The sequence below is a fragment of the Vulpes lagopus genome, chromosome 15, assembly GCF_018345385.1.
Source record: "Vulpes lagopus strain Blue_001 chromosome 15, ASM1834538v1, whole genome shotgun sequence".
NCBI lineage: Eukaryota > Metazoa > Chordata > Mammalia > Carnivora > Canidae > Vulpes > Vulpes lagopus.
Window position 1 is genome coordinate 28,406,375 of NC_054838.1, and position 11,463 is coordinate 28,417,837.

General features: G+C 44.6%; 1 protein-coding gene across 1 annotated transcript in view; it reads right to left on the reverse strand.

Annotated features, from left to right (window-relative positions):
• Positions 1-6,330, reverse strand: part of PAK1 (p21 (RAC1) activated kinase 1) — a 145,233-nt gene extending 138,903 nt beyond the window's left edge. Inside the window, exon 1 of the mRNA XM_041730468.1 lies at positions 5,794-6,330. The gene's annotated coding sequence lies outside the window, so the exon portion shown is untranslated. The remainder of the gene's footprint in view (positions 1-5,793) is intronic.
• Positions 6,331-11,463: the final 5,133 nt, after the last annotated feature.

The window sequence follows — 11,463 nt, forward strand, 5'->3', positions numbered from 1 at the left end:
CACATAGATCATTTCCCCTGAATCAAAGACTAGGATAGAATGGTGGAGAAAATTACTTAAGAAAGATAAAGCTTAACACAAAACATATGACATGATGTTAATAAATGTATGATAGCAAAGCAAAATGAATATTCAGGCAGTAATGACACAGAACACTGGATAAAGTCTGATCTCTCAGCTTCAGTAGTACAGTGTCATCTTGTGAGTCTGCAATTTCATGACCATCTGACATAGTTAGCAATTTATTTTTTTTTAGTTCAAACTCTGGACTTCAGTCAGGATTTTCTTAGGGGGAAAAGGCTAAAGGGATTAGGAAGCAATCTAAAAACATTTTTCATGCTCCAAAGTTTAGTTTGATAGCTTAAAAGGCAATATGATATAGTGGCAAAAGTGAAGTACTGCACTGAGATCCAAAAACTGTAGTCTTAAACCAATATTTAGTCATTGCTATATTGCAATCATTGCTTAATGATGTGCCTTTGAGCAAACCAAGACTTCTATAATCCAGTCTCCTAACCCGTAAAAAGGAAATACCTATCTCACAAGGCTGTTGTGAAGATTATACAAAAAACACCAGGGAAAGATGTTATTCTTTCCCTATATGAATGATAAATGTAAATGCATGTAAATCTGTCTTCACTAATCTTTCTGTGCACAAAAAAAGAGAGCAGGCTAAATGAGGAAAAAAAATTATTTTAACTCTCAAAGCAATATACTTGCAAAATATTCCTAGATTCTCTATACAGAAAAATTAAAGCAGCCTGGGTAAGGAACATAATACATAATTGATAGTATCAGGTGAATCTGAACTGGAATGGAGGTCTACGCACTTACTTTCAGCAAAACCTTGAACAAGTTCCCTTTGCCAATCTGAGCCTCAACCTCCTTTTCCATTAAACAGAAATACTAACAATCATCTTACACACTTATTTTGAAGATTGGAGAAAACTCACAAAATAGTACATAACAAGTGTTCAATAAAAGTTTATAACAACTGCTAACAAATTACACTCTCCAGTTCCTTTATATTCAATATTTTATTTAGTTGCTTTAAGCTAGTCATAGCAATTGTTACTATCTCCATTTTTCAGTTGGACAAAATGCACAGAGCTAAAATTATTTCCATAAGATCATATAATAATGAGAGACTAAGGTTCCCTGACCACTCCTCCCACCCCAAATTACATTAGTCCTTAGGACTTAAAATGATATCTATGAAATAGTATGTGCTTTTGAAAATCTTAAGCTTCCTCTTTCCAAAAAAAAAAAAAAAAAAAGTTATTTTTCCCTACTCTCTGGTTATGATTTAGAAAGACAAAAAGGGGGGGAAAGTTCATTAAAACCAGCAACAATGGAATTGAAAATTGTCTCAAATTAGCAACTATTGATCCCACCTTGATTTTTTTCATTTTCCCCAACAAAGCCACTGATCTCTTAATTAAAATGTTTCTAACAGTCTGCTTATCAAAATGATACTTATTTGATGAATTATTTCTAAACTGACAAAAAAATTTAGAAAGACAAATTTCTCCTGTCTTCATGAGTATACATCACTATTTTACCCCTCTATTTTATCCCTTCATTTCGGCATTTATCATACCATGTTGTAGTATCTTCAACACCTTGAGGACTTGAACTGCATCCTACATATACTTGAACATCCTGTCCCAGCATGGGGCCTTGTACATGGTAGATAAAGACTCAGTAAATGTTGATAAATAAATGAACAAATGAAGCCAATCTCTCGAAGGGAAGTTAGGAACAGAGAAAACTGGATATGGTATCTTAGGGCTAATAGGAAAGTGAAAGAAACAAAATATTTTAAGAGCTTCATAAGGAAAAAAAAAAGAGCTTCATAAGGAAGAGAAACCTTTGTGTGGAGTCAAACAGGCCCTTGTACAGCTTTAAGTATCACTAGAGAAAGACAAAAACCACAGAAGGCCCGGAAGAGACAGTTTCAAGTCAAAAGACTCAAAAATTAGGGTGCTCATGTAGATTTGCAAAACCGGTTGTAAATTCCCAAGAAACAATCCCAGCCCGAGATATTTCAACAGCAGTTTTCAGGTCTTGGCTTAAAGAACTATAGCTGGGGGGGGAAAAAAAAAAAAAGGAACTATAGTTGAAAAATACTGCAGGCTTTGGTGGAGAAGGACAGATGTAAAATGAAAGAAAAGCGCTAAAATAAATCCCCAAAAATGTTAGAATCCACTTGGATTTGCATATTGGAGTGTGGTTCCTCTTCATTCTGAGAACTATTCTTGAAAAAAACCCAGTGTAACAGCTGGCTGTAAACAGGACTAAATCCTCTTATATTTTTTATTCAACAAATATTTGAGAGCCTGCTATATGCAATCACTACTCTAGGCACTGGGAATAAAGTAGCAAACAAAACAGAACGCTCTCAGGAAGCTTCCAATCTAGTGGCAAAAGATATGTGACAGACAGATGAAATGGAGCATCAAGCAGTAAGTGCTAAGGAAGAAAAAGAAGGGAGTGGGAGAGAGAGTACAAAAGGAAAGAGTGGGAGGGAGCTGGCAAGGAGCTGGTCTTATCAAAAACAGATCATCTAACGCAGTGGTTTTCAAACTTTAACAAGTGTCAGAATCACCTGGAGGCTTGTTATAAAGCACAGGTTTGGAGGCCCCAACCCCAGAGTTTTTCATCTGTACGTCCGGGATGGAAAAAGTAATTTGCAATTCTATCAAATTCCCAGATTACTTTGATGCTGTTAGTATAGGGGCCACACTTGGAGCTAATTGTTCTAACCCAAAAGATTAGGAAGCCTCTATCCCAGGGGTCTTGATTTGCTTCTTTTTTTTTTTAATTTTTATTTATTTATGATAGTCACACAGAGAGAGAGAGAGAGGCAGAGACACAGGCAGAGGGAGAAGCAGGCTCCATGCACCGGGAGCCCGATGTGGGATTCGATCCCGGGTCTCCAGGATCGCGCCCTGGGCCAAAGGCAGGCGCCAAACCGCTGCGCCACCCAGGGATCCCCTTGATTTGCTTCTTTATGTATTCATTCATTCATTTCAAAAACATATTCAGTGCCAGGAACTCTATTAGTCACTAAAATTAAACAGATCCTGCCTGGCCTCAAGAAATTCACACATTAATAGGGGAAAAAAAAAACTCAGATAATTACAATAGAGTACTATAGAGAACTTTGAGACTGGTACATATTATGAGCCAGAAGATAAAAAGCAACCAATTCTATCAAAGTAATAGGAGGACTAACTAAGGAACTGCTTTCCAGAGGTCCAACAAGCACTCTTCCAGGAAGGTAGTAGGTGGAAGGCCAGGATTTCCACTGGAAAGAATAGCACCAGGCAAAAGGAGAGATGAGAAACAGTATGGCAGAGGAGTTATATAGAAAGCGAGGCTGCAAAGGTAAGCAGTAGTTGATCTGAGAGCTTCTTATTTATGTTAAAGAGCTTAAAATTTTATCTTTAGAGGCACCTGGGTGACTCAGTGGTTGAGCATCTGCCTTTGGCTCAGGTCATGATTCTGGGGGTCTGAGAAGGATGGAGTCCTCCATTGGGCTCACTGCAGGGAGTGTGCTTCTCCCTCTGCCTATGTCTCTGCCTCTCTCTCTGTCTCTCATGAATAAATAAATAAAATCTTTTTAAAAATTTATCTTTAGGCAATGAGTAGTTGGGAGGTAGGGAGAAATGATGTGATGGGATATAATTTTATAAAGATCTCTCTGAATACACAGGGCCCTTCTTTCACAAATCGCTTTCTCCAAGCCTCATAAGGTGTGCTTAGTAAATGTATATTTAATTGAACTGAATAAGCTTTCCATCTAGTGCTATCTTATGGATGAGAGGCAGGTCATCACCTTCCCCACAAGACTCACTTTAGCCAGGACAAGACTTGTAAAACAGGTCCAGCAGCCTCAATTACTGCACACTACTCCTTGTACAACTGGAGTCCCCCAGAGATTAGGGCAAGCCTTCATTGTTTACATGTCTACCTCACCCACTAGACTTTGAGCTCTCTGAAAACAGAGAATGTCTTAATAGACTCTGAATCCCCCTTTATGTTCAATTCTCCATTTGGAAAGGCATGATTATGATGGCCTTTACTGTCTTGAATGTTTAAGCAGCAAACATTGCTGCAAGTATTTTGGAGGAATACTTGAGAAGTTTTTGGTATTTATGAGTGTTGGGAGAAAAGTGTTTTTTGTTTTTTGTTTTTGTTAGGAGACCCAAAACATAGTAGCTTTCTAAACTCCATTAATGTTGGGTAAATGAATGACTGACTAAGCAAATTGTAATTGTAATAACCCCATGATCTCATATAGGTAAAGATATAAACAAGCTTCAGGGTTCATGTTGCCAAAACTCTTGTGAGAAGCAGAGTTTCCAGTTGAAGTGAGGTGGATTTCACATGCATCTGATATAGCATTTCCCAAATAGGAACTAAAAATGTTACAAGTGCCATAAAAATCTTGCCAGGTCTCTGGGGGCCCCAATGAGAAGTTTTGCCTGAAAGGAGTTCGAAGGTAGATACCAGCAAAGACCAGGGGAGGGTGGGGTGATGAAGCAGGCGGTGGGATGATTCAGCGGACTCTTCAAAGCTGGAGTACCTGCTTGATACCTGCGGATTTCTAGAGCTCAAAAAGTCCTGGAATTTTAAGGTTGGAAGTGAGATGCTCAAGGTCACAAAGTATGAAGGTGAAGCCACAAAGTAAGACCAATGAGGCATCTGTTGATTCCTGTTTTCTTCTGACAAAGTCACAGCAGCCAAAATGAAAGGTCATTCTCAGGAACAAGTTTTAAAATACGGGCTAGGGGCGCCTGGGTGCCTCAGTGGTTGAGCATCTGCTTTCCGCTCACGTCGCGCTCCTGGGGTCCCGGGATCAAGTCCCCCAGTCAGGCTCCCCGCGGGGAGCCTGCTTCTCCCTCAGCCTGTGGCTCTGCCTCTCTCTCTGTGTCTCTCCTGAATAAATAAATAAAATCTTTAAAAATAAGTAAGATATATGGGCTAGACTAATGAATTTGAATTTTTATAGGTCACCATAGTACTAAACTTCCCCTTCACCTTTCATTTTTGGGAGAAAAAGTCTCAGACAGTTATCCAAGCAGTTTAACAAACAAAAAGCACTTTGCTCCCGACGCTCATAAATACCAAAAACTTCTCAAGTATTCCTCCAAACTACTCGCAGCAGTGTTTGCCGCTTAAACATTCACGACAGCAAAGCCCATCATAATCGTGCCTTTCGAAATGGAGAACTGAACGTAGAGTAACTATAAATCCCTTTTCCTCGTTGGTTTCTAACTCCGCAAGTCAGTATTCCCGGGGTGGGGGAGGGGCCGCGTGAGTGCAGCAGATCCAGCAGGATTTTCAAGGAGGTGAAGCCGAGAGGTGATTCCCCCGGCCTGGACGGGAGGATTTTTTCCCCCAGCAGGATGAGTCGGACGCCGCTTTGCGAGGCTCGCCGGTGGCCCGCCGGGTTAGCGCCTGAGGACCGCAAAGTTCGCGAGGGAGGCGGCTCCCCGCCCCAGACCTGCGGGCCCGGCCCCTCCCCCGCCGCGGCCCAGCCTCGGGTACCCCAGCGCCACGACCACCCCGGCCCTGCTGCTGAGAGCCGCGGCCCGCCGGGCAGCGCGCAGGGGGCCTTTGTTGGTCCGCCGAGAGCGGCGGCCGCGCCTCACCTTACCTGGCGCCCCGGCCCGCCGCGAGCAATGAATGGCCGCGGCCCCCACCCGCGCCGCCCCCGCCCCCGCGCCCCCGCGCCCGCGCCCCGCAGCCCGCGGCGCCAGGGGCCGCGCGGGAGCCGGCTCTCACCTTCGGCGCTCGCTCGGCTCCGCTCCTCCTCCTCCGCCCCGGTGGCGGCGGTCGCGCCGGGGAGTGAGCGCGCGAGTGTGCGCGAGGGGCCGCCTCACTTTCTCCCTCCCGCCGCCGCGCGCCCGGCGCCTCCCCCGCCCTGCGCGTGCCGGGGACTCCCCTCAGGACCGGGCGGGGGTCGGCGAGGGCGCCCGAGGCGGAGAGCCCGCGGGGGGAGGGGCGCCGTGAGGGGCGGGGGCGTGAGGTGGGGGCACAGAGCTCTGGGGGCTCCTGAGAGCGCGGGACCCCGGGAAAGAGGGGTAAGAGTCTGAGGGGAAAGCGTCTGGGAAGCAGGACCGCAGGGCGGCGAGGGAGACCGCGAGGAGGCGGGAGGCGGGCTGTGTGGGAAGCCGTGAGGGGGCGTCTGCCGTGCCGCAGGCACCTCGCGCTCCAGCTGCAGCCGAGGCCCGGCCGCCCGCCCCCCGCCCCCCGCTCGCCCGCGGCGGCGCTATTGTACGCCGCCGGCCCGGCCCCAGCGCCTCCCCACCGGCCCCCGCCCGCCGAGCCCGGCCCGCCCCGCCTCCCGCAGGTGGGAGGGGGCGGGGAGCGCTGCCCGACCCACGTGAGGAGGCCAACCCGGGCGTGGGGGAGGGCGAGCGCCGGGTGACGTCATCGGCGCATGACGCCAGAGGCTGGGGGATCACCCGGCACCGCGTGATGTCACTGCTCCCGGTCTCTGCTCTCGCCCTGCAGCCTCTTCTGCCGCAGACGTCTTCGCGCGCGGCCAGGAAGGTTCTGGTTTGGGGGATGATTTGTTGCGGCGTCAGTGGTGTGCGTAGCCTACGGTCCAAAAAGACGGCTAACTAACCCCATAGTTTTGTGGTCCTCTTCAGGTTAAAAAGCACCAACCGCATCTGCTAGCTCACTGTCAAGAGCTAAATTTGAAAGCCACTACATATCCTGCGACCTCAAAGCCAGACGTTTGTTCTACTGCTTGTTTTTTCGTGGGGAGAGGCGCGGGGTTGGGAGACCTTGTGAGCTGATACAGTGGGTTTCCTTTCCCATTTTTCTCTTACCTCGCAGGCTACGTTCAACCCAGACCTTTCCTCTGAGCTCAGATTCTGTATTTCCTAATACCTCCTGGACAGCATCACTTGCATACCGCACTGTATCTCAGATTCCAGATGTGACGAAGAAGGGTCTGGAATCAGATTGTCTTGCTTCAGTTCGCAGCGACACAATCTTTAGTGTTGAGACCTTGACGTTTCCAAGCCACAGTTTCTGCTTAATAAATAGTGCTGGTGCATCCTTAACTCCATCTCTCTGTGCCTGTTTTACCATAATAGGAACTGCAACCTATTATCATCTCCCCCAAACTTACTACTCCTGTTACTTTCTGGTCTCAGTGAATAAACCACCATCACCCAATCCACTATGCCAGAAACCAGGACGTAGCCCCCATTCTTACTCCATCAACACCCTTATCAAGTCAGCCGCCAACTTTAGAAGACTCTGTAGAGTCTCCTAAATATTTCTCAAGCTCTTGCCTTTCTCTTCACTTACCATCACCTGATCCATTGGAGCAGCTTTCAGTCTTCAAATTCAATCCATTCTTGCTGGTGATAGAGAAAGCTTTTAAAACCACAAATCTAATGATGCTTTCCCCTGTTTAAACACTCTGAAAGGTTTTTGTTTCTTTCAGGATGAAGTCCAAACTCGTTAACTTGGCACTGTACAACCTTGGTGCTTACACCAGCCTTTCTAGCTTCCTCTCACATAGAATATCTTTTGTTCCAGCCACACTGAAATGCTATTTAATGTTCTTTCAGTGCAGGTTTCTTCATGTCTCTGAGTCCTTCTATCTTTAATCTCACTGGCCAACACCTATTCATTCTACAAAACCCAGCTCAGATGTCATGTTCATGTATTCACTCCACTAATATTTTCTAATATTTCTTAAAAGCCTTGCAATGTTGTAATCCTATGGTATTTTCATGCCTTTTGTGGCATGTAGCAGTCTCTACATGCAAATTGTATTTGTCTAACTTTCTGAGCTCCTTGAATGCAACTCATATTCCTATCCATACTATCCTTTTTTTTTTTTTTTTTTTTTTTATTCTTGAGAGATAGAAGGAGAGACAGAGCCAAAGACACAGGCAGAGACAGAGCCAGAGACACAGGCAGAGGGAGAAGCAGGCTCCATGCACCGGGAGCCCGACGTGGGATTCGATCCCGGGTCTCCAGGATCGTGCCCTGGGCCAAAGGCAGGCGCCAAACCGCTGCGCCACCCAGGGATCCCCTCCTATCCATACTATCCTTATTCCCAGTATCTAAAACGGTGCTTGACACATAGAATAAATATGTTATAAAAATGTATTTAATAAAAAAATGTATTTAATAAGTGTTCACATACTGCTCACTATGTGCCAGATACTGTTCTAAGTACTGTCTCCTTTAAGCCTCCAATAACCCTGTGAGATAGAGTACTATTATTCCCTTCCTCCATTTTATTGTTGAGGAAACTGAGGTGCAGAGGGGTTAACTTAACCCAAGGTCATAATCTACCAAATTAATTCTAATCTAAATGGTTTTCGCTTGGTCTCTGTGGTGGGCAGAATAATGGCTCCCCCAAAATGTTCATATTCTAATCCCAAGAGCCTATAAATATATTACCTTCCATGACAAAAGGGATTTTTGTGGTTAAGGATCTTGAGGGGAGGAGGTTATTCTGGATTATCTAGGTGAATGCAATGTAATCACAAAGGTCCTTAAAAGTGAAGGGGGGAGGGGCTTTGAAGAGGGAGGTGGAAGTCTGAGGAAGAAGTAGATTCACCTACAGAGGAAGTCAGATGTGAGAGGTGATTCGATGTGAGAAGCCACCCTTTGAATACAGAGGAATAAAGATACCAGCTAAAGAATAAAAACTCTGAACACCAGAAAAGGCGAAAAAACAGATCCTTCCTCAGAGCCTCCAGAAAGGAATGGAGCCCTGTTGACACCTTGATTTTAGTCCAATGACACCCATTTTGGATTTCTGAACCACAGAACTGTATAATAATGAGTGTGTGTTGTTTTAGACCACTACATTTGTTACAACAATAATAGGAAACTAATAGTGTCAAATTAAGGATGACTAAGGTGCCTGGGTGGCTCAGTCAGTTAAATGTCTAACTTCAGCTCAGGTCATCGTCTCAGGGTCTTCGGATCAAGCCCAGAGTTGAGCTCCCTGCTCAGCTGGGAGTCTGCTTCTCCCTCTCTCTCTGTCCCACCTCCCTCTTGCACTCTCTCTCTCTCTTTCTCTCTTTCAAATAAAATCTTTTTAAACATCAAGGGTATCGGGATCCCTGGGTGGCTCAGTGGTTTAGCACCTGCCATCAGCCCAAGGCGTGATCCTGAAGTCCCGGGATCGAGTCCCACATCAGGCTCCCTGCATGGAGCCTGCTTCTCCCTCTGCCTGTCTCTGCCTCTCTCTCTCTCTCTGTGTGTGTGTGTGTGTGTGTGTGTGTGTGTGTGATGAATAAATATAATATTTAAAAAAAAAAAATCAAGGGTGTTTGCTCTATGCTAACAATTGGAGGGGACTACTTGCTAGAGATGCAAGGTTCTTAGTTGCATCTACTCAAGTGTCTCTCTCAGGCCTCAGGGTCCCACTCCTTACCTATAGGAACACTCACGTTAGCATAAGAGAACATTCAAAGGATCGCTGCCACCCTAAATGTTATGTTCTGAGCCTGATTTTTCAGCGTCTGCTCAACAGAAGAGGGTTCTTTAAAAATCTTTCATGGAGGTCTTCTGGAGTTCATACCATGTCCTGAATCGACGGGTGGATGGATGATCTGATCCTGAAATTCCCTTTCTTCAAGGCCTTTTTTTTTTAACTGAGATTTATTGATTGATTGATTGATTGATTTAAAGCAGGGATGAGCAGAGGAAGAGGAAGAAAAAGAGACTCTTTAGTTTTTTGGTTTTTTGTTTGTTTGTTTGTTTTTTTTTTTATGATAGTCACACACAGAGAGAGAGGGAGGGAGAGAGAGAGAGAGGCAGAGACACAGGCAGAGGGAGAAGCAGGCTCCATGCACCGGGAGCCCGACGTGGGATTCGATCCTGGGTCTCCAGGATTGCGCCCTGGGCCAAAGGCAGGCGCTAAACCGCTGCGCCACCCAGGGATCCCGAAAAAGAGACTCTTAAACAGGCTCCATGCCCAGTATGGAGCCCAATCTCACAACTCTGAGATCATGACCTGAGCCAAAATCAAGAGTTGGATGCTTAACCAACTGAGCCACCCAGGCACCCCAAGGCTTTTTTTTAAATAAACTTTTTTTTTTTTTTTTTTACTAAACTCTATGCCCAACACGGGGCTTGATCTCACAACCCTGAGATCAAGAGTCACATGCTATACTGACTGAGCAAGTCAAGTGCCCCTTTCTTTAAGACTTTTAAGATAGTTAATAAAATAAATCCAGCCAACTCCTTGAAATTATAATTAGCATTACCCTCCCTATACCATTCAAGAGCTAGAGCATGCATTCCCAATTAGGGCCAATATCTCCCCCAGTGATGTGAAAATTTGTTCTTTGTTTTAAAGTTTTTATTTAAATTCCAATTAGTTAATATACAGTGTAATATTAGTTTCAAGTGTACAGTTTAGTAATTCAATGCAAAAATTTGTTCTAAGGTGGGATAAAAAATCTTAGGTGTTACAATGATTTGGTACATGTATATATTGTGAAGTAAATGCCACCATATAAGTTAACATCTATTACCACAAATAGTTATAAATTTTTTCTTGTTATGAGAACTTTCAAGATCTATTCTCTTAGCAACTTTCAAATATACAAAATAGTATTGTTAACTATGGTCACCATGCTATACATTACATCCTCAGGACTTTATCTTGTAACTCTAAGTTTGTACCCTTAGACCACTTTTACCCCTTTTGTACATTCTCCCACCTGGGGATCTTTTTTTTTTTTTTTTTTTTAATTTTATTTATTTATTCATGAGAAACACAGAGAGAGAGGCAGAGATACAGGCAGAGGGAGAAGAAGGCTCCATGTGGGGAGCCCGATGTGGGACTCGATCCCAGGACTCCGGGATCATGACCTGAGTCAAAGGCAGGCGCTCAACTGCTGAGCCACCCAGGCATCCCCCACCTGGGGATCTTTTAATTTAATTTAATTTAATTTAATTTTTTTCTCCTTAGGAGGGTGATTTTTTTTTTTTTTAGCGTTGAGAATCCCTATACTAGAGCTACTGCATAATTATGCATTCTGCATAATTTTTCTGTTTGTACTTCCCACAGATGAAGAGCTGAGTCATGACAGCATAGAATATCAGGAGCCATCACCAACCATTGAGTCCTTGTTGCCATCTGATCAGCAAGTAATTCAGTTCCATAATTCTATTCTGAGAGTGTTCACTCTGGGGTCACTCCTTGTATCATCTACCCAAGTTTAGGTTTCCAAAAAAACTGAGCCTGAGTTTGGGTGCAGGTAGTTTATTTGGGAGGTGACCTTAAGAGACAGGAATGAAATAAGGAAAAGGGAAAGTCAATGTAGAGTGTGTTATTGAGGGTCTTACTTCTGCCAGAACCTCAGAGAAACATAAAGAATACCTCCTGAAATAGACCACCTGAAAGATAAGAGCTTTTCTCCAATGGCTTCCATCTCTCTTTGAGTGAGGATTGTCCTC